Genomic DNA, 19,561 nt, shown 5'->3' with positions numbered 1-19,561 from the left:
CAGTTAGCAAAACACGAGTCATTAAACCCCTCCCAGGAAGTAATTTTATAACCTTATTTTGGCCTTTTCTTAATCAGCATGAACGTATCATGATTTCTTTATTGGGAAAAGAAAGAATTCCACGAGGAATGGAAAGACTTCTTTCTCAATTGAACCAGAGAATAGACATAACTAAAAAACAAAGCTGGAGAAAGAACTTAACCATGATATGTGCTTTGACTTGACGGTGATTTCAATTTAAATCTTGACTGTGTACAGACAGCATCTCTCAACATCCTAAGTCTCCAAAAACCTGGGCACCTTTCAAGATGCGTTTTTCTTTTTTTCTTTTACTCTTCTCCTCTGTCTTCTCCCTCCCCTTTCTCTCTCTTGCTTTCAAAATTATCCTCAAGGCACATCAGGAGAGCTTTATCCTGCAGTCATTAACTCGATTCTTGTTTTTATCACTGACTCACAGTTCCACATACTGTACATCAGATTTTCCATCTCTGAAATGGGTCTCATTATAAAAGTAAGTCATGTTTGTGGACCTCAGGTGATGAGTTGTGTAGATGTTTCTCTCTCACACACACGTATCTGATTATCCTGTAGGCAGAATAGGGGCAGTGGAATTTTTTTCAGAATAATCTAAGCAGAGAACATATGGTTCCCTTACCTGTCGGGGCATTTGTCTATAGATTTGGTTGAATTAAGCTGCTTGATAAACTAGCCCGCAGCCACTTCATACTCACTCTTAAAATACAAAACATTCTCTCTGTGGCAAGGAGCTTCCAGCTCCAGGTGGTTATGAGTAGAGAGGAGGAATAGACATGTTTCATTTCTTGCTCTGTTCCCAAGACACAGGTTCAAGCTTGCCTTTCACCCCCAAGCGAGTTTTATTCTCTGGAAGTCTTCCTTGAACATTGGCAGACTCAGAGAATCTGTTCCCAGTGAGTCCTAAACTGGTGTTTCTGGCCCGGTGCAAAGTTTATACGATCTACGTGCTGCCTATAGGGGGATTGTCTTGGGGAAAGTCCGCGTTGCAAAGTCCGTGTTGCAGAGAAGTCAGGAAAAAGAACAGCTCTGCAGTCTAGTGCTTAAAGAGCAAAAAGAAACGCCAGGGCTCTGAGGTTAAAAGCCAGTCCCACTCGAAGATTTTGTTCTCTAGTAAACCTTGTGTAATGTGTCTGTTGTCTTTGTCTGCATAGCAGCGATTTTCCCCTCTTCTGGAAAGAGCAGCCCAGTTTTGTTTTGGCAATCTATCCTCCCCTGTTGGAGATCCTCTTGGTAGTATCATTAATCAGAGCAGCTTGCCCTTCTCTGGCCAAGGAGTAAGCACTCGATTGTGGCTAGGCCAGACGTATTCACCCAGCAATGTGAGTCTTGAAGGACTGTATCAGGTTGGAACTCATTCACCCAGGTGTCTGTGCCCTAAAGAGATGGACTCTTAGTTGTCCTGGTCTCCAGAGCTGCTCTGGTCTCTGTCTCTTCTGAGGACTGTTCTCTGGCTGTTACTTATATTCTGTGAATTCCCCTAGGACCTTCCGATACATTTTTTTTTTTTCATTTGAATTAGTTAGAGTCTACTTCTCCCTCTGGCTGTAATGAAGCAACGGGTACCAGACTTGTTTTCCACACAACTAGAAAGCTGGACAAAACATATGAAACAACTGTTTTCAGACATTGGGCAACAGGCAGCGCAGAACTGTGAGTCCTGAAAGGAGGGAGGCAAAGGAAGTGAGCCCTGTGATCACCTTGGCTTTCTGCCCGTAAGTCATTTTGCACTTGCAACTCAGAGAGGAGAATCCCAAGCAAAACACAGAGGCCTCTCTGAGTCGAAAAGACACAGAGGATCGTATGTGGAGATTGAAGAGGCTATAATCGGTCAAACAAAGTTCCAGAGAGGAAAGCGCTACATAGATAACCAGTGCCAGGAATCTGTATAGGGAGCCCCATGAGTCATTGGCTGAAGACTAAATTGCTCAGACATTGGGTAAAATGCTAGAAGGATGGCAAAGAGCAACTACTGGGGCAGGGGTGGAGGGGCGGGGGTATAAGCTGAATAACTTCCGGAGCACTCACGTGACTGGGGACATTTAGGGGTCAGCAAGCCAGAACGGGAATAACTTGTCGAACATCCAAGGCATTCATTAAGAGACCACAGTGAAGTCACACCTTAGTAGTGGGGCTAAACCAGCCTTGGAAGAAAGGCTCCTCCAGATCAACCCTAACAAAACTTTTTTAAAAGCTTCAAAAAATCAGGCTGACCGGTAAGTAACTTGACTGCCCGACAAATGGACTTCAGAGGAAAACAACAGAATCCAGACATTCAACCACATAACATTAATAATGTCTAGGATCAAATAAAAAATTACTAGACACCTAAAGTGGGAAAATATGACCCATTACAAGGAGAAATATCAGTCAATATAAACAGACCCAAAATGACAAAGATGATATAATTAACAGACAAGGACTTTAAAACAGCCATTACATATATGTTCAGAAATTTAAAGGAAAACACAAGCATAATGAGAAGTGGAACATATATATTTTTTAAAGAACCAAATGACAATTTAGAGAGAAAAAATACAATATCTAAAATGGAAATTTCACTGGAGAGGTTTAACAGCATATTAAAGAGTGCAGGAGCAAAAAATTAGTACACATAATGACATAATAATAGAAGCTATTCAAGCTGCAGCACAAGGAGAAAAAAAATTAGAGAAAGAAATGACCACAGCACCAGGGCTCTCTGAAACAGTATTAGATGGTTGACCATACATGTAATTGGAATCCCAGTAGGAAAGGAAGGAGAAAGAAAATATATGAAATGATAATGGCTGAAGATGTTTCAAAACTGATAAAAAATAAAATAAAATAAAATAAAATAAAATAATAAAATAATAAAATAAAATAAAATAAAATAAAATAATAAAATAAAATAAAGCTACAGATCCAAGGCAGGATAATTCCAGGCAGGATAAACACAAAGAAAACAACATGAAGGCACATCATAATCCAATTACTTAAAATCAGCAATAAAGAGAAAATCTGAAAAGCAGCCAAGATAAGACATATTACATATAGTGAACAAAGATAAGAAATATCACTGATTTCCTCTTAAAAACAATGGAAACCATAAGACAATGGAATGACATTCTTAATGTGTTGAATTAAAAAACAAACCAAAACAAACCAACAACAACAACAACAACAACAACAACAACAACTATCAACCAAGAGTCTATACCCAGTGAAAATATCCTTAACAACAACAACAACAACAACTATCAACCAAGAGTCTATACCCAGTGAAAATATCCTTAAACTATGAAGGTGAAATAAGAATGTTTTTTAGACAAACAAAGGTGGTAAGATTTATCAGTAGAGTTGCACTATGAGAAATATTAAAAGAAGTTTTTTTCAGGCTGAATAAAAATGATACCAGCAAACTCAGATCTATACAAGGAAGAAAGAATGCCAGAAATTGTAAATATATTAATCAATATAAAAGACTTTTGTATTCTCGTTTGTTAATTCCTGTTATCCAGAGTCAGACTGTCTTGGCATTTTGGAATCCAGGGTTAAGATATAGAGACAGAATCTGTTTGGCTTTTCAGAAATCATCTCATCTCTGAAGCAAGTATGACTGAAAATATATGGTTAACTGTCACAGTAACCTTTGTACATTATATATATATAATATATATATATATATTATATATATATATATAATATATATATATATATTTTTTACATTACAGAGTAATGCAAAAAAAAAATATATGTTCCACTTCTCATTGTGCTTGTGTTTTCCTTTAAATTTCTGAACATATATGTAATGGCTTTGTACATTATATATATATATATATATAATATATATATATTTTTTTTTAGGTGAGGCAATAATCCTTGGTTGACCTCACAGATTGCAAGGACCTTGTCAGTTTACAAACCCCTATTTCTTATTTTTTATGCCTCCAGCACCTGGTCTTCCTAAGTGGTCTCCCATCCAAGTACTAACCAGGTCCGACCCTGCTTAACTTCCGAGATCAGACGAGATCGGGCTTGTTCAGGGTGGCATGGCCGTAGACCATATAGATACTTTTAAAAGCTTAAAAATATTCCACCTCTTATAGATGAGCCACACAGAGCCTAGGGATTTATGTGACTTTCCCAAGGCATGACCCAAACCTAGGTGCATTAACCACATCACCACTTGCCTTCTTGGGTCTAAGTAGATCAGATCGCAGCCCTGCCACTTACTAGCATGGTGATTCTGATCAAGTGACTGAATGTCTCTAAGCCTCAGTTTCTTCTCATAAAATGGGAATGATAAGATGCCCACCTCCTTGAATTGCTGAGATTATCAGAGACTATATTGTGGGAGTTGTGATACCTTTGTTCCTAAGTGATCAACTCAAATTATCTGAAACGTGAAGAATATTTATTGTTTCACAGACCTGGGAAGTTTGGAGGTACTGATGGTTTCAGGCACTGTCAGCTCCAGGAACTCAAACAGCGTCATCACGAATCTCTCTCTCTCTCTGTCTCTCATCTCTGCTTTCCTTGGTTTTGGCCTCACCTTCAGGCAGTCTCTCCCAAGGTAGTGGCTGAGAGAACTTCCAGCAGCTCCAGGCTCATATCCCACTTAGGTAGTAGAACCAAGAGAAAGCAAATTTCTCTCTCCCAATAGATTCGGCAACTATTCACTCTGCTTAATCCACTTTAAACCCCACACCCACCCCTGAATAAATCCCTGATTCTGATGGGCCATGTCTGGTTTGTACATCCTCTTCTGGGTCAAGCGGATGGAAGAGAGATGGTTTCCTGAAGGTAAACTGGGATGCCGTCATCAAAAGATGGTGTCATAGATGCCGAATAGCCAAAAACAATAGACACTATCGACGCTTCTATAAAGTACTGGACAATAAGATCTACCAAGTACAGCCTCATCCAGGTCCAGCTCTGCATGTGCTAAGTGGCTTAATCTTTCCACCTGTACTGGGGCGAAGCTCATGGAAGCGCTAAGCTCATGGAAGACCCAGCTTTATACTGGTTTTCCAGTTCCCAGCCTTGCGTGACCCAACGTGCTGTCTCCTGTCCCCAGGCTCCTCCGCCGTCAGCACGTCAGCTTGGGGTTTTCTTCCCTTGTTTTTGGCCTCCGGGAATTGCCCTGAATTCCTTAGAAACTCTGTAACGCATTAAGAATAATCATTCTTTTCTCTATATGTTTCATAGCAGGATGATTTTCAGATCATCTCCCATCGTACAGATGGGTCCACAGTGTACAATGAGTCGTCTCCCCATTATATAGATGAGGAAGCTGAGACCCAGAGAGGTTAAATGTCTCATTCCAGGCCACACAGCCAGAGAGTGACAGAGCCAGTATTCAAACCCAGAGCCTGTTTTCTGATCACTAGGCTCAGCTAGCTCAGTAGATAGTGGCTGGTTAATGAGGTCACACACCTGGTCTGTGGCAGTCTTTTCTAGAGCTAGCTCCTCCCTAGTCACCCGGCGTCCTCGGGCACTCCCCCCTGCTTCCTGATAATTAGGAAGCCCAGAGGAAATGGAACTTCCGTGTCCCCGTAAGACATCTTGCAACCAAGATGCCATGAAAATTTTCAGTCAGAACGAGGGGAAATGGGTGGCTGGGGAGGGAACCCCGCAAATGGAAGCCATAGGTGGCTCTATCCATTTCGTATGGCTGCCAAGCCTCCTCGGTATTCGTTGGCTTGTAACTGCATAACTCTGTTCTCTGCCTCTGCCTTCACCTGGCCTTCCCCTCTGTGTGTCTCTGTGTGTTCTCTTCTGTGTGTCTGATCTCCTGCCCCTCTCCCACTTTTGCCTCCTGGAGGCCAAGAATCAGAACTTTAAATTCCATGAGAATAATATTTTTTTTTTTCCTGAGGCCCTTTATATTTCGAAAAAAATTACAGACGGTTCTGGCATAGCTCCTTCTGCCTTGAATGCAGACGTGATGGTTGGAGATGCAGCAGCCTCTTGAGACCATGGGGAAAAGGAGAAGATAACATCTGCCCTGTGTCTTCAAGATGCCAAAGTGAAGCTAGCAACTGCTAACCCCTCTGGCCTTCTTGTTATGTGAAAAAAATAAAATCCTATTTGTTTAAAAAGAAAAAAAAAAAGACACCAGTCATTGGATTTAGGGCCCCCCCTGGTAGTATAGGTTGATTTCACTTTGAGTTCCTTAGATTCATTACATCTGCAAAGACCCTTTTTCCAAATAAGGTCACATTTACAGGTTCTAGAGTGTAGGACATATCTTTTTTTTTCTTTTTTTCTTTTTTTCTTTTTTGGGTTGGGGGGGCGGTATACTATTCAAACCTCTACAGTGGAAAAACAGTCAAACTTTGCTCCATCGTGGAGCCGTGGGCGATGAGGGTGGGGAAGCCGTGTGCTTGAATAAGTGAGCAAGCCGCGGAGGCTTTTTGACAGTGTGTCTTTGTTTTGTATTTTTCTCTCGTTTTGAGGTTTTCTGCCCTCTTTTCTGGAAGGTGCACGATGCTTGGTTCTGTGGTTATTTTCGCCTAACAGCTGTGTTTCCGGTGAGCAGCTGGGGGATGCTTCTGACTCAGCAAAACTGTAGCAATAACCGTCAAGGAGCCGTGCGAGCCGAGCGAGCGAGGCTAGAAATAAAGAAGCAGTTTCTTCCGCGGTCCCCTCCTCCTTTCACTTCCCCACCCGTAGGTACCTTCTGAAAGGCTCACAAAGCACTTCTGAGAAACCACCTTGACCAGCACGCTCCAGGCCTGGCCGCCGGTGGCCCTCGGCTAGGCTTTCCAAAAACCAGTCGGATTCCGGGAAGGACTCTGCCAAACTGCTACCTGGAATTTTCATCTGAAGGTTCCTCCAAGGTGCTCCCTCTCCACACACACACACGGTTGGGTTTCCCTGCACAGGTCTGAGCAGGTGAGCAGAGGCTTTGGACTTCTGTGGTTTTCCAGGGTGTGGCCGCAAGTTGTCTTCAGCAGGCAGGGGTATCTGCATTCTGCAACTTGTCTGTTTTTCAAAGGGGATGATTTCACCCTGGGTCTGGGAGGCAGCTCCAAACTTCTACCCACTGGCGCAGGATTCTAGCACCTAAGCACAGACAGGCGCTGGAAGGCCTGCCCGCAGCGGGAAAGGAACAAACCGGAAAGGAATCCATGTCATGGAGAGCCAACCTCTTTGCATGCTGGTGCCTGCAGAAGGCTCACGGGACAGTGAGACAGCTGCGTTCTGAGCCTCAGTGCTGCTGTTCCGAGAAAGAAAGGAACAAATAAATTTAGCTCCGTCCTACGCACCCTTCGCAGCTGCTTATTGACCAAACAGAGAGAGGCCTCTATTTCAACCCTGGCTTCTCAGCTTTTTGTCTGATGAGGTCTGCCACCACCCTTTGCAAGGGGCTTTTTTTAGGAAATAACTGACCTCGGCCACCTTTAACTCTTGGTTAGACGTTGCACAAGGAGCTCGGGTTCAAGGTGTGTGGTGCTTTTTGCCATCCTGAAACAAAATGGCGGCCGGTAAACTTTTCCACATGGGCCTCAGCCCCTAGAATTTCTGATGTCTGTCTCTGGGAGCCAGAACGTGGGGAAGGCTTGAGACGTGTGACTGCTCAAAGGCCAGTCTGTAGTTCCCAAAGCCATTAGTTTAATAGCATCATTTGTGGAAATAAAGAACTCGCTGACTGGGTTTGCAAGTTCAGAGGCTGGAACAAAGCACCGAGGAGGTTTCATGCCGCTCACCAGCGTGGACGGGCTCCTGTGGGACAGGGGGACAAGCTGTGGGCTCCGCATCACACAGCTCTGGGCTCAAGTCCTAGCTCCACCACCTAAGGGCAGGGTGCCTCTGGGTGAGGAGGGCTGTTCCCTCACCTGGAAGCGAGATGCCGGCCACGACGTCGAGCCTCTCTGAGCCTCGGTCCCTTACCCGTGAAATAGCAATAATGATAGAAGGTTGTCACGAGGATTAAAGGACATCGGAACAAGCCCTTCCCAGTTCTTGGTGTGCCGTGAAGGCCTCCTGGACACAGCAGCCGGCTCTCTCTTCCTATTCCTCTCCGTGAGCTTTGGGGATCACCTCAATCTCTAACCGCAGGTGAGCAGGGAGCCAGACCTGGTCATGGGGCGTCCCACCCACCCCTGGCCCTAGTGATCAGTTCCTGGGTGCGCGAGGCGGGACGGCCAGAGCCAAGTCCGACAATAGCGATTGAACTATTGAGATGGAGAAAAATCTCGATGCTGGGTTTCTAAAGGTCAGCTTTTAAATGAGGTGCTGCTGGTGGCCGGCTCTCTTTTTACAGAGGACAGAGAGACTCTGTCTGAGAACGAAGCCAACACAGAGGAAAACAAACATGGCGTGACCGCGTCCTGACCGTTGGAGCCCTTTGATCCAGCCATGTCTGAAGCCATCACCCCCTTGAACTTCCCAGTTTTATGAGCCAGTACATTCCCCTTTTGGTTTCAGCGAGTCCGAGTTATAGTTCTGTCTCTTGCAATCAGAAGAGTCCTAAGTAATACACAGCTCAATAAATGTCTCTGTGAATCTGAGTTTACCCGTGGCCGCATCCAGAAGCAAGAAGCAGGCAGACGACTGCTGGGTGCGTGCGGTCTCCACTTTCTGGCACGCCGGTTTCGGGTGGGCCCCGCTTGCAGGTGGGGAAGCAGAATCGCAAGAGAAAAAAAAGGAAGGAGTTTCCGAGTAAAACAGATCGGGCTCAGATCTCTTCTCGGTCACTTTGTAGCTCTGAGACCTTGGGCAAGTAACTCGCTCCCTGGGATCCTCCGTTTTCTCACCTGTGGAACGGGAAAATAATACCACCTGTGAAGTTGCCGCAGACGGGGGTGGTACTAGATGCTAAAGTCAGTGCCAAGGCAAAACTGTCCATGGACATCTCGTTGCCGCTAAACATCCCACAATGCACAGGCCCTGTCCCTGGACGAATAATTCTCCAGCCCAAAACGTCCGTGGTGCCGAGGCTGAGAGCCCCGCCCCACGGTCATGCTTAGAGCTGCTCATTCTCGGAAGGGCTCCCCGGACTGGAGACCCCAGAAGAGCAGGTCCACGCATTCCATTTCCACGCGTCCTGTGTGGCAAGTCCGCACAGGGACGTGACAGATGGCGTCGTCCACGCCCTTTCAATGAGCATTTCTTTCTTCCTGTGACCAACCGCGCGTGATCGCATTTGTGGGTAAAGGGCGGGCGGGACGTGCCAGCTCTGCGCGTGCCTCCTCGAGTCACTGCGCATGGGAGAGGGACCCGCGGAGAATGCGCCCTGCACACAGCGAGCCCTTGGGCGTTCACACTTGCTCCTTTTATTGTTTTCACACGTACGTAGCACAAGCCTTATGCGTGGTGGTAAATTCGTAGTGTGTCCTCTGGGCCTTGTGAGGGAGGAGGTGGCAGTTCCAAGCGAATCTCAATGCCCAGTTCTTCTCTGAACTTCCAGCTCAGACAAGACCTCCTACCTGTCCCCTGCTCCCCGCTTTAATAGCTGTCATCATTCTGGTGCTTTTCACAGGCCTTGGCTCCAGCCGCAAGTAGCATGGGATCAGTTTGCTTGGAGACCACACTCTGGCCGCAGCCCCAGCTCCTGCACTTGACCCTGATCCAGTCACTGTCCCTCTTAGAGCCTCAGTTTCCTTCCCAATGAAGCGGGGATTCTAACCCCACACCTCTGCATGGGACTGTCTGGGGGTGCTGGTGCTATGAGCCTCACCCCAGACTTAGATGTGGCTGGCGTAAGGCCTCGGTCAGATTCAGCATACAGGCTCGTTTCATTTGGCCCACTATATTTATTTATTTTTTTTCTGAGATATTTAAGTTACAATTTTTCCAATTTTTTAAAAAGTGAGGTGCGATTCACATGACGTAAGCATCTTAAAGTGAACAGTTCAGTGGCATTTAGGACATTCTCAATCTTGTGCAACCACCATCTCTCTCTAGTTCCCAAACATTCCCATAGCCCCAAAAGGAAGCCCCATGCCCATTCTTCACCCATGCCCATCCGGTTCTCCCTCCTCCCTGCAGCCCCTGACAACCCCTGAGCCTCTTTCTGTCACTATGGATTTGCCTATTATGGACCTGTTATATAAACGGGATCATAAAATATGTGACCTTTTATGCCTGACTCCTTTTGCTTAGCATCATTTTTTTGAGGTTCGTCCACGTCGTAGCATGAGTCAGTGCGTCATTCCTTTTAATGGCTGAGTAATATTCCATTGTATGGATAGACCCACATTTAGCTGTCGATGGACACTTGTTTCCACTTTTTGGCTATTTGTGAATAATGCTGCTGTGAATGTGCGTGTAAATGTGCTTGTCTGAGCACCTGCTCTTAGTTCTTTTGAGTATGTACCTGGAAATGGAATGGCTGGGTCATATGGTAATTCTGTGAGAACTTTTCAAGGGACCATCAAACTTTTCCACAGCGGCCGAGGCATTTTGCATCCCTCCTGGCAACGTTTGAGGAGGGTTCCAATTTTTCCACATCCTCCCCAGCACTTGTTACTTTCTGTTTTATTTATTTTATTATAACCACCCTAGCGGATGTAAAGTGGTATCTCATTATGGTTAAATTAGATTGTAACAGGTAAAATGAAAATATTTCACCTAAAAAGCCAGGTTAACGGTCTTCTCGTGAAAAAGGAAAGATCTCTCAAACTGGGACTTCACTAGGGAGGAGACAGGTATCGTCTGATGGTAAGTGGCAGCTGCCCGCTTCAGCTGGGCTGCCCGCTCCTGGTCCTCCACATACCCCCACATCCCTATCATCTCCCCAACCCGGAGTCAGCTGCCACTTCTCATCCTACTCCACCATTGTTTTTTTTTAAAGAGCCAACCCAGCATCACGTGTCCAGATCTAAAATGAGGAAAAGAGAGGCATGAGGAGCCCCGTGTTTTGAAATCTAGGAAGACCTGTACTTCTCTGTGGAAGTGTTTATATGCATCTGGGTCATTTACTCATTTCTGCCAGCTGGTCCCTGTGGCCCTCTGAGTAGGTGACACACTGATGGCCAGTTCCGTCTCCTCTTCTTCCTTAGAGGTGATAGAGGGGGCAGAGCTATGTATGGCACAGGGTCCGTGTCCTTCCCCGAGGCTGATGCACCTGAGCCGGTTTTCCTTGGGCTCCTGTACGCCGCGTCCTGCCTGGAACATTCTGTCCTGCTCTTCCCAGCACAACTCCAGTTCTTCCCCAGGACTTAGCGGAAGCGCTGCTTTCTCCACAGTCTTCCCTGATGCTCCACAGTAGATCACATCTCCCTCTGTGCCGGTTTGCAGGACCCTGCACTCCTCCGAGCCCTCGGCATAATTGTCGCCAATTCATCCATTACATGATTTCTTCCCTCTTTGTAAAATTTGGACCCCAGATGGACACATTCGTAGAATCACACTTCTCAGTTGAGGCACCACGCATTCAGCATTTGTCTGTTTAAGGCCCCTCTAGTGTCTTCTTGTATTATTTTTTGCCTTCATCGACTGTTACCACTTCTCACTGCCTCCCACAGACAGCAACTCCAGTGTATTCAAAATAAATCCTTTCAACCCACTTTCCAGTGCTTATGAAACGTATATAATGTTGTGTATTTTAGATTTATGTCAATGGTATTGTGTTATAAATCTCAGTCTAGTTCCTACTTTTTTCATTTCACACTATATTTTTAAGATCTATTCATAATGATATATGCAAATCTAGTGTATTATTTCTGCCTGCTGCATATTTCCCCATCATCTGCATGTATCATATTCAGCTCATTCATTTCCCGAGTCTTGGACAGGTAGGTCATCTCTGGCTCAGTGCCATGACATACCCGGCCGCCACCGACATCCTCATGCACGTCTCCCTCTCATCCGAGGTGGGAATGTCTGTGGAACACACACCTGGGAGAGTTGCTGCTCTGTCACAGATGGTTATGGGTTGAATTGAGTCCCCCCAAAAGATCTGTTGAAGGCCTCACCCCCAAGACCTCAGAATGTGACCCGGTTTGGAAACAAGGTCGTCGCAAGTGTAATTAGTTAAAATGAGGTCATATCGGAGTAGGGTGGACCCTTAGTCCAATACGACTGGTGTTCTGAGTAGAAGAAGGAAAACAGCATGAAGACAGAGGCTCAGAGGGGGAACGCTGCGTGACAGTGGAGGCAGGGATTGGCGTGACGTGGCTGCACGCCAAGGAATGCCAAGGGTTGACCACCACCGACAGATGCTAGGAAGCAGGAAAGAAGGGTTTTACCCAGAGTGTCAGAGAGAGTACAGCCCTGATGACATGCATCCTAGGTGTGCAGCCCTGAGGTCTGAGCTTTTGGAACTCAAAACTTTCTTAGAACCTTCTCTTGATGATGAATACTGCTGATTTAGATCATTGTCATATTTATACATATTCTGTCCATCCATCTCTCCACCCATCCATCCATCCATCCATCCATTCAACATCTATTCATCCACCTGTCTATCCATCGAGCCTTCCTCCATCCAGTCATTCTACACTTTTTTTTATTAGGTGCCTGCTCATTGCTGGGGTCACAGTAATAAACAAGACAAATAGATCTTTGCCCTCAAGGTACTCATCATTAATGGTGGAAGACAGACATTAAACTAAAAATTATTTAGGTACAAATGTTGAAAGCTCTGTAAAGGAAAAACACAGTGCCTGTGAGAGCATAGCATCGGGGCTCTTGATAAAGCCTGCGGGTCATGGAAGACTTCGCTGCAAAGGTGACATTGAAGCTGAGGCCCGAGAGATGGGTAGGGGTTGGCCATAGGAAACAAATGCAGGAAGGGCCTCCCACGCAGAGGAGAACAGGTGTGCATAGTTTGAGGTTGGAAAGCACTTGGTGCTCATAAAAAAGTAAAAGACAGTCAGCATAGCTGGAGTGGAGGGAGGGCGGGAGAACAGCTAGGATGTGACTTGATAATCGTGTGGGAGCCAATATCCCGAGAGTCCCTAGGGGTCTGGGCATTGGCGGTGAAGCACCGAACTAGAATAGGAGTAGGAATTAGTTCCAGCCCATCGGCGAGGCTCACTTCAAGGCCAGCCTCCCTCAGTCTGCTGAGTAAGAAATGGGCATGATGTTCACGCCATAAAAGAGGTGAGCGATAATACAGTGCCCCTGCCACGACTTAAAGCTCTGAGGGAAGAAAAAAAGATTGTATAAATCCATCCATTTTTGCCATTATTCAAAAAGTCCTGCAGGTTAGCAATGCATGACACACACACACACAAAAAGAAATGGCGATCCTTTGCATCTACCTGGCTTCAGTCTTTCTGGGGGACTAACAGATGTAGAGCCTCGTCTCGTTTATCTCAGAGCATGACTGAAATGATAAAAGGTGGATCATTATAGATGAGGCAGCAAAGAAGCTGAGAGATTAAGTCACCTCCAAGGTCACTCTTTGAGATGGCGAGAGAGGCTGGGGAGAAGACAGGCTTCCTGCCTCTTGATCTACTGCCAGAAACATTAAAGCCACCCAAGGAGGAATCGCTTTTCTCCATAATTGGGAATACTACCGAGAGCTAATTTCTCCCCGCTATGTCCGCGAGAGCAGAGAAGAGCACTTGACCTAGAGTCTTGTTGGGGGCGGGGGCGGTTCGTCACGCGGATTGTGGAAACCATCAGCTAGCCATCCTAGTTCCATTTCTCCCGGGCTGCTCCCGTCCACAGCGAGGGAGAAAGAGGTCCGGCCAAGGCTAGAAGAGCCAGCCTGCAACGCATCCACTCAGGGTTGTCGATAACTGGGTTTTACAGACACCCAGATTCAGAGGCAATAGCTTAGTGCCTCTCCATCGATTTAACTATCATTTCAGGTCCATAGCTCACAGCTAGAAACCAGCCGACATAAAACTCCACATTACGATGCTTCCTTTCTTCTTTCGGACACTGCATTCCATTAGGGAAACCAAACTACTTAGAAGAGGGCTTGATGGATGAGCCTGATGTTATTATCTCGCCAAACAGTTACAGGGCCAGCCTATTAGAAGGGACGCCCTGGTACACATGTAGGATTTGGTAGACAAGATCTGTGGAATGTAGGGAGCGGCTGAGGAGACAGGGGGTAGACCAGCAAGCCCCGGCACCCAACGCTTTATCAGGCATATGAAGGCAAGTTTACCCTCAAAAGCCCTTAGGGAATAGTGCTTCGGAAAGAGACCTTTTTGTCCAGCCTAACTTCAGAGTCCAAAAAATGAAAATTAATTACTGACCAAGAATTTATTAAGTGACTGCTTCATCCAGATCCTGGATTAGACAGTAGGGTAGATACGCATGATAGATCATTGATAGATAGATAGATAGATAAATAGATAGATAGATAGATAGATAGATAGATAGATAGATAGATAGATAGATAGATAGATACAGACAGAGACAGACAGACAGACAGACAGACAGATAATTAGTAGTCATGGCAGGCAGCCTGTGCTCATTTCCAATTAAACGATACCACAAGTAAGTGCTGTAGGGCAGATTTGTCAAATCAATGGCCCTTTCTCTTCCCTCATCCATGAGAAACATCCCTAATTGCTCCTGCTTTCTGTTATGAGTTGAGTTGCATCCCCTCCCCGCCCAAAAAAAAGATATGTTCAAATCCTAATCCCTGGTACCTGTGAATGTGACCTTTGCAGACATAATCCAGTTAAGATGAGGCCATTAGAATGGGTTCTAATCTGGTGACTGGTGTCTTTATAAAGAGAGGGAGATTTGGTCACAGACACACACACAGAAGGGAATGCCATGTGAAAACACAGACACGGGGAAGATTACCAAGTGAAGACGGAGACAGAGATTAGAATGATACAGCCACAAGCTGAAGGACACTGGGGCCACCAGAAGCTGGAAGAGGCAAGGACGTACCCTCTTCTAGAGGTTTCAGAAGGAGCATGGCCCTCTGGTCCCGCCCACAACTTAATTTCAGACTTCTGGCCTCTAGAACCGTGAGAGAATAAACTTCCATTGTTTTAAGCCCTCCAAATGGTGGTACTTTATTACAGCCCGCAAGGAAACTACCACAGCATCATTCACAGCCCAGGCAGTTCTCAGCATCCTCCTCAACACGGTGCTCCAGGTAATCCCTGCCACCTTGATTGGACCTTGTCCTGGAGGTAGAATCGATTTGCTATTGGTGGTCTAGGAGTTCAGAAGGTGGTCAAGCAAGGTGCCTTGAAGGGGTGAGATGGGCATGGCTTTGAAGAATAGGAAAAATATAGATGGAGGAGTTGGGATGTTTGCTAAGGCAGTATTTTGAGAGAGGCCAGTTTTCATCTATTTCCATCTTCTGTCCATGGACATCTTAGCCTATCCAAGACATTGGCGAGGTCACCTGAGGGCAGCTTTGTAGACATCTGCTTTGCAGACACACAGCAGAGCACACACATGCAGCACGCGCACGAACACACGCACACACACACTCACACACACAATATATCTATTCTAGGCGTCCTCATTAGCAGCTAACTTTAATCATCCTTAACGCCTGCATCTCAAATACCAAATACTTTGGTGTGTGCTGTCTATGAACACACACCAAAAATAGTTCTGGGTAGATAAACACAGAGCCAAGAGGCTGGCTGATTGCAATTTGAGTCAAGCGAAGTCACTGCCTCCCCGGTCCCTTCAGTGCGTCCGAGGCAGGAATCTTAACACAGGACAGCAGTAAATAACTAACCTGAACCACCCGCAGCCAGCAACGCATGCAGCTGAGCACTCCTGGTGGGAAAGCTGAGATGCTTCGTCTCAGGATGTGTCTGCCCGAGGGCCTGACTCTGTGGTAGAAACTTGCTGCTTCTCGCACCCCATACGACACATTGGCCCCGCAGGATGCCAGAGCTCTGGCAGCGAGTTAGGTATTCCGTGACTACAAACTTGCATCGTTTAAAGAGCAGATGAACGGCAGTGAAAGGGGGAAGTTGACGGTGCCTTTCCACGACTGATGTTGGGTTTCTTCAGATCTTATCACCTTGCTGGCCCCTAATGAACCCAAGTGCAGCATTAGTCCTCGCTTTCAGAAAGTATTTAACAAGTCGGGCAAAGCCAGATCCTATTCAGCTTTGAGATCGCGGTGCCGTCACATCCAATGTGGCCATGCAGCTCTAATCTCCTGGGGATGACACACACGGACTACGGTCAGAAATTACCTTGGAAGGTTCCCAGAAAGATTACACTGGAGGCTGCTGTGCTTTCTCCCAGTCGGTTCAGGGCACCTAGGTTTTCTACGCTGTTCGAGAAGGTTGTCCGTTATCCAGCTGAGCACCAGGTGAATGAGTGGGCCAGCTTTTAGAGGCCGTGTCATATGAAAGCAACAGATATTTAAGCACTGGACGCATGCTCAGGGCTGAGACTACTGAGTGGGTCCAGGTTCACACCGGGAGAACAGCAGGTGAAGCTTCGCCTGGCACTTAACATTTATTTATTCTGTCTTTTCTCTCATTATTATATTATCATTGTTATTATTGCTGTTCTGCTGAGTCCCTGTAGTTGAATTTACATAACGTAATTGCATACATTATCGGACTACACTATAGTGTAAATTTTCCTTGAAAGTACTTGCCTTTCAATATGAGAGTTACACCCTCCTGGCTGCTGAAGCAGGGCTTAGGGAAATCAGAGCAGCTCTAGTCTCTGATCCTCTCTCAGAATTGAATTTGGCCAGCTTAACTGTCCATGTGGCTCTGCCGAGGGATTGCAGTCTCCCAGCCAAGTTGGGTCTTGGCCACAGTGATCTGGAGGCCAATTTTCTGAATAAGTCACGAAATTGTTCCAGAGTTGGTGTATTTAACTCAAAAACTCATCTTCTATTGCAATGCATACATAATAGCGGTAGATATACTATATATTTCGCAGTATTTTACACAGCGTGGGATTTCCCACGGTGTGCCCTGGGGAACACCACGGGGGTGAGATGTTGTGTGGAAAATCATTTCCCGGGCTGAACAAGGTTGGCCACCACCTGCTCTTGGATGGATGGCACACGCTGAGTCTAAAGTAAAGGCATCTGGGTAACTTGGTGTCATGCAGCACTGGCCGAATTTGGTCGCCCATGGAATCTCCTATTTGGTGCACTTTGGGAACCAGAAGCACGAGAGGTGGCCAGGCCCAAGCCAGGTTTCTTAGGCCCTGGGGCAAAGCCGATTTGGGGAGGGTGGAGGGGAACAAGGTAGATGTTTTAAACTGACCTGACCCAGACTGGATCTGTTAATATGGTGCCACTAAGGGCTGGAAAAGAGAGACTTTTAGAAGATAACTTTTGGATTTTGGAGGAAAATTAAGCGCCTTTATGTTAGTACCCATTGGGCTCAAATATACAACACACCTGTTACAAAGAATATCGGGCACCTTCCACTCGAAGACCTCTGTCCTGAGTTGAACAGTGTTCCCTAAACATTCATGTCCAGCTGGAGTCTAGGAATGTGACCTAGGAAATAGGGTCTTTGCAGAGGTAATTAAAATAAGGATCGAGATGATCATACTGGATTAGGGTGTTTCTTAAATCCAATGACAAGTGTCCCCATAAGAGATGGAAAAGGACACACAGAGGCATACAGGGAGAAGGCCATGGGAAGACGGAGCCGGAGATTGGACCAGTGCAGCCACAAGCCAAGGAACGCCTGGAACCATCGGAAGCTGGAAGAGGCAGAGAAGAACCCTTCCCTGGGGACTTGGAGGGAGAGTGGCCTTGCTGACACTTCGATTTGGGACGCAAGGGACTTTGGCCTCTAGATTTATAGGAGAATAAACTCCTGCTCTTTTAAGCCCCTCAGTTGGTATCGATTTGTTATGACAGTGCCGGAAACTAATATGACCTTGATGCTAGTGTCGCCCTTGAATGGAACAGGGTTCCCCATGTGGCCTGCATCATACACATCCCCGTTGACAAAGGTATAGTAGATGCATGTGAACTTGAGACTTGCTAATTTTTGCACCAGGAGTATACAATTAGTAAGAGGCTGCGAGACAGTCTCGAAGGCTCAGATGCAGTGTGGAAAGGGAAAGATTGCAGAGCAAAGGGGCAGTTTAGGGACACAGGGGGATGGTGGGGTACAGAGAGGGCAGGTGAGCCCATTAACCGTAAGAGTTAAGTCAACTAGGAAAGATGTGACGGCCAAGAGCGGTCTCTCGGGGAGGCTCCTCTTGGCAGACCTGAGAAAGAGCCACTCCATGAGGACGCCGCTGGGAAGACTCTAGCGAGGACGAACCAGTCAGGTTTGCAGCCAGTCGCCAGGCCTGGACCTCAAGGGCCCAGGCGGCCACTTTGTAATTAATCACCTTCATCCGGGACATCCCTGACGGTCCATGGACTCTTTCAGTCGCTTCTAAGATTGTCATTTACTTCCCCAGAGTTCAAGTCTTTGCTGTGTGACCTTCAACTGCTGGCTCCACCTCTCTTTGCCTGTTTTTTGATCTATAAAATGTTGGGGGTAAATAATCTGCCTTATAGAACATCATGGGTATTACATGACATAAGGCACGTGAGGCCCTTCACCCAGTTCCTGGCACGTAGCAAATCTTTGCTTTGTCAGCTGCTGGCACTGTGGCCGTGGTCGTGGCCATGACCCGGGGTCCTACCTACCAGCTTTCACGTACTGAGCACTTACCGTGCGCCTGCCGGAGTGCTGAGCACTTTATTCGTGAGTCTAATTCTCACGACCACCACAGGAGGAAGCAATTTAAGTATTGTCATTTTAGAAATGAGGAAACTGAGGCTGGGAAAAGACAGGACATGTGCCAAGAGTCACACCGATGGCAAAGAGTCACACAGGATTCAGACGCAAGGCCAACCACATCCGGCACCCGAGCTTTTTACTGCTGCATCTGATAGCGCACATTGTGATTTTATGTGCTACACAGGTGAAATTTTTAGTCCTAATAGTTAAGTATCGATTTCATTATCTTGTAGAAGAATATAGGTTTCCTACTTACAGTAGTGATGTAAATTTTTCTTTTAGAATAAAACTTCTTTAATGCTTGTTCCAGCAAAGCACATACGAAAACTGGAACAAAACAGAATATTAAACGGCCCCCATGCAAGGATGACATACAAATTCGTGAACCGTTCCACATTTTTACAATGTTATGCATCAATTGTATCTTAATTAATCAAACTTACTTAGCAGCACTATTTACAATAGCTTAAAAGGTAGAAACAGCTCAAATGTCTATCAGTGGACAAATGGATCAACACATTAGAGTATATCCATAAAATGGAATATTATTCAGCCATCAAAAGGAATGAAGTTCTGGTTAACAGTGATATTAGGGCTGACTGCACATGCGTCATAAGGGTGGGAAGACGAGAACTCAGAGCATCTGTTCGTACAGCATGGTCGTGTATGTAGGATCCTGTTTGCAGTGCTATCGTCAATATTCTGTCATTTTGTTTCCCCACCCCCTTTGACTGGAACCATGAAGCCTTTTATTTGAGTCAGTCTTTTGTGTAGAAAGCATTTCACCTTTTTGACACAGGAGCCGTTTAAAAATTATTCTATTAAATGTCAGTTAATAGTTTTTCTTTTCGGAAGAAAGGGTCAACCAAACGCGGCTTTGCTGCCACCTTCCAATCAACACTGCTAGTCAGATACAGATTCATCAG

The 19,561-nt window shown here is 46.0% G+C and overlaps 2 non-coding genes across 2 annotated transcripts; one reads left to right on the top strand and one right to left on the bottom strand.

Moving 5' to 3' along the window:
• Positions 1-3,957: 3,957 nt before the first annotated feature.
• LOC120606884 (5S ribosomal RNA) lies at positions 3,958-4,076 on the bottom strand. Its single transcript, XR_005654012.1, has one exon. It is a non-coding gene; the product is annotated as a 5S ribosomal RNA (ribosomal RNA).
• Positions 4,077-18,934: 14,858 nt separating this feature from the next.
• Positions 18,935-19,036, top strand: LOC120606890 (U6 spliceosomal RNA). Its single transcript, XR_005654016.1, has one exon. It is a non-coding gene; the product is annotated as a U6 spliceosomal RNA (small nuclear RNA).
• The last annotated feature ends 525 nt before the right edge of the window (positions 19,037-19,561 follow it).

The sequence above is a fragment of the Pteropus medius genome, unplaced genomic scaffold (genome assembly GCF_902729225.1).
Source record: "Pteropus medius unplaced genomic scaffold, Ma_sr-lr_union100, whole genome shotgun sequence".
NCBI lineage: Eukaryota > Metazoa > Chordata > Mammalia > Chiroptera > Pteropodidae > Pteropus > Pteropus medius.
This window is presented reverse-complemented; position numbering and strand designations above follow the sequence as displayed.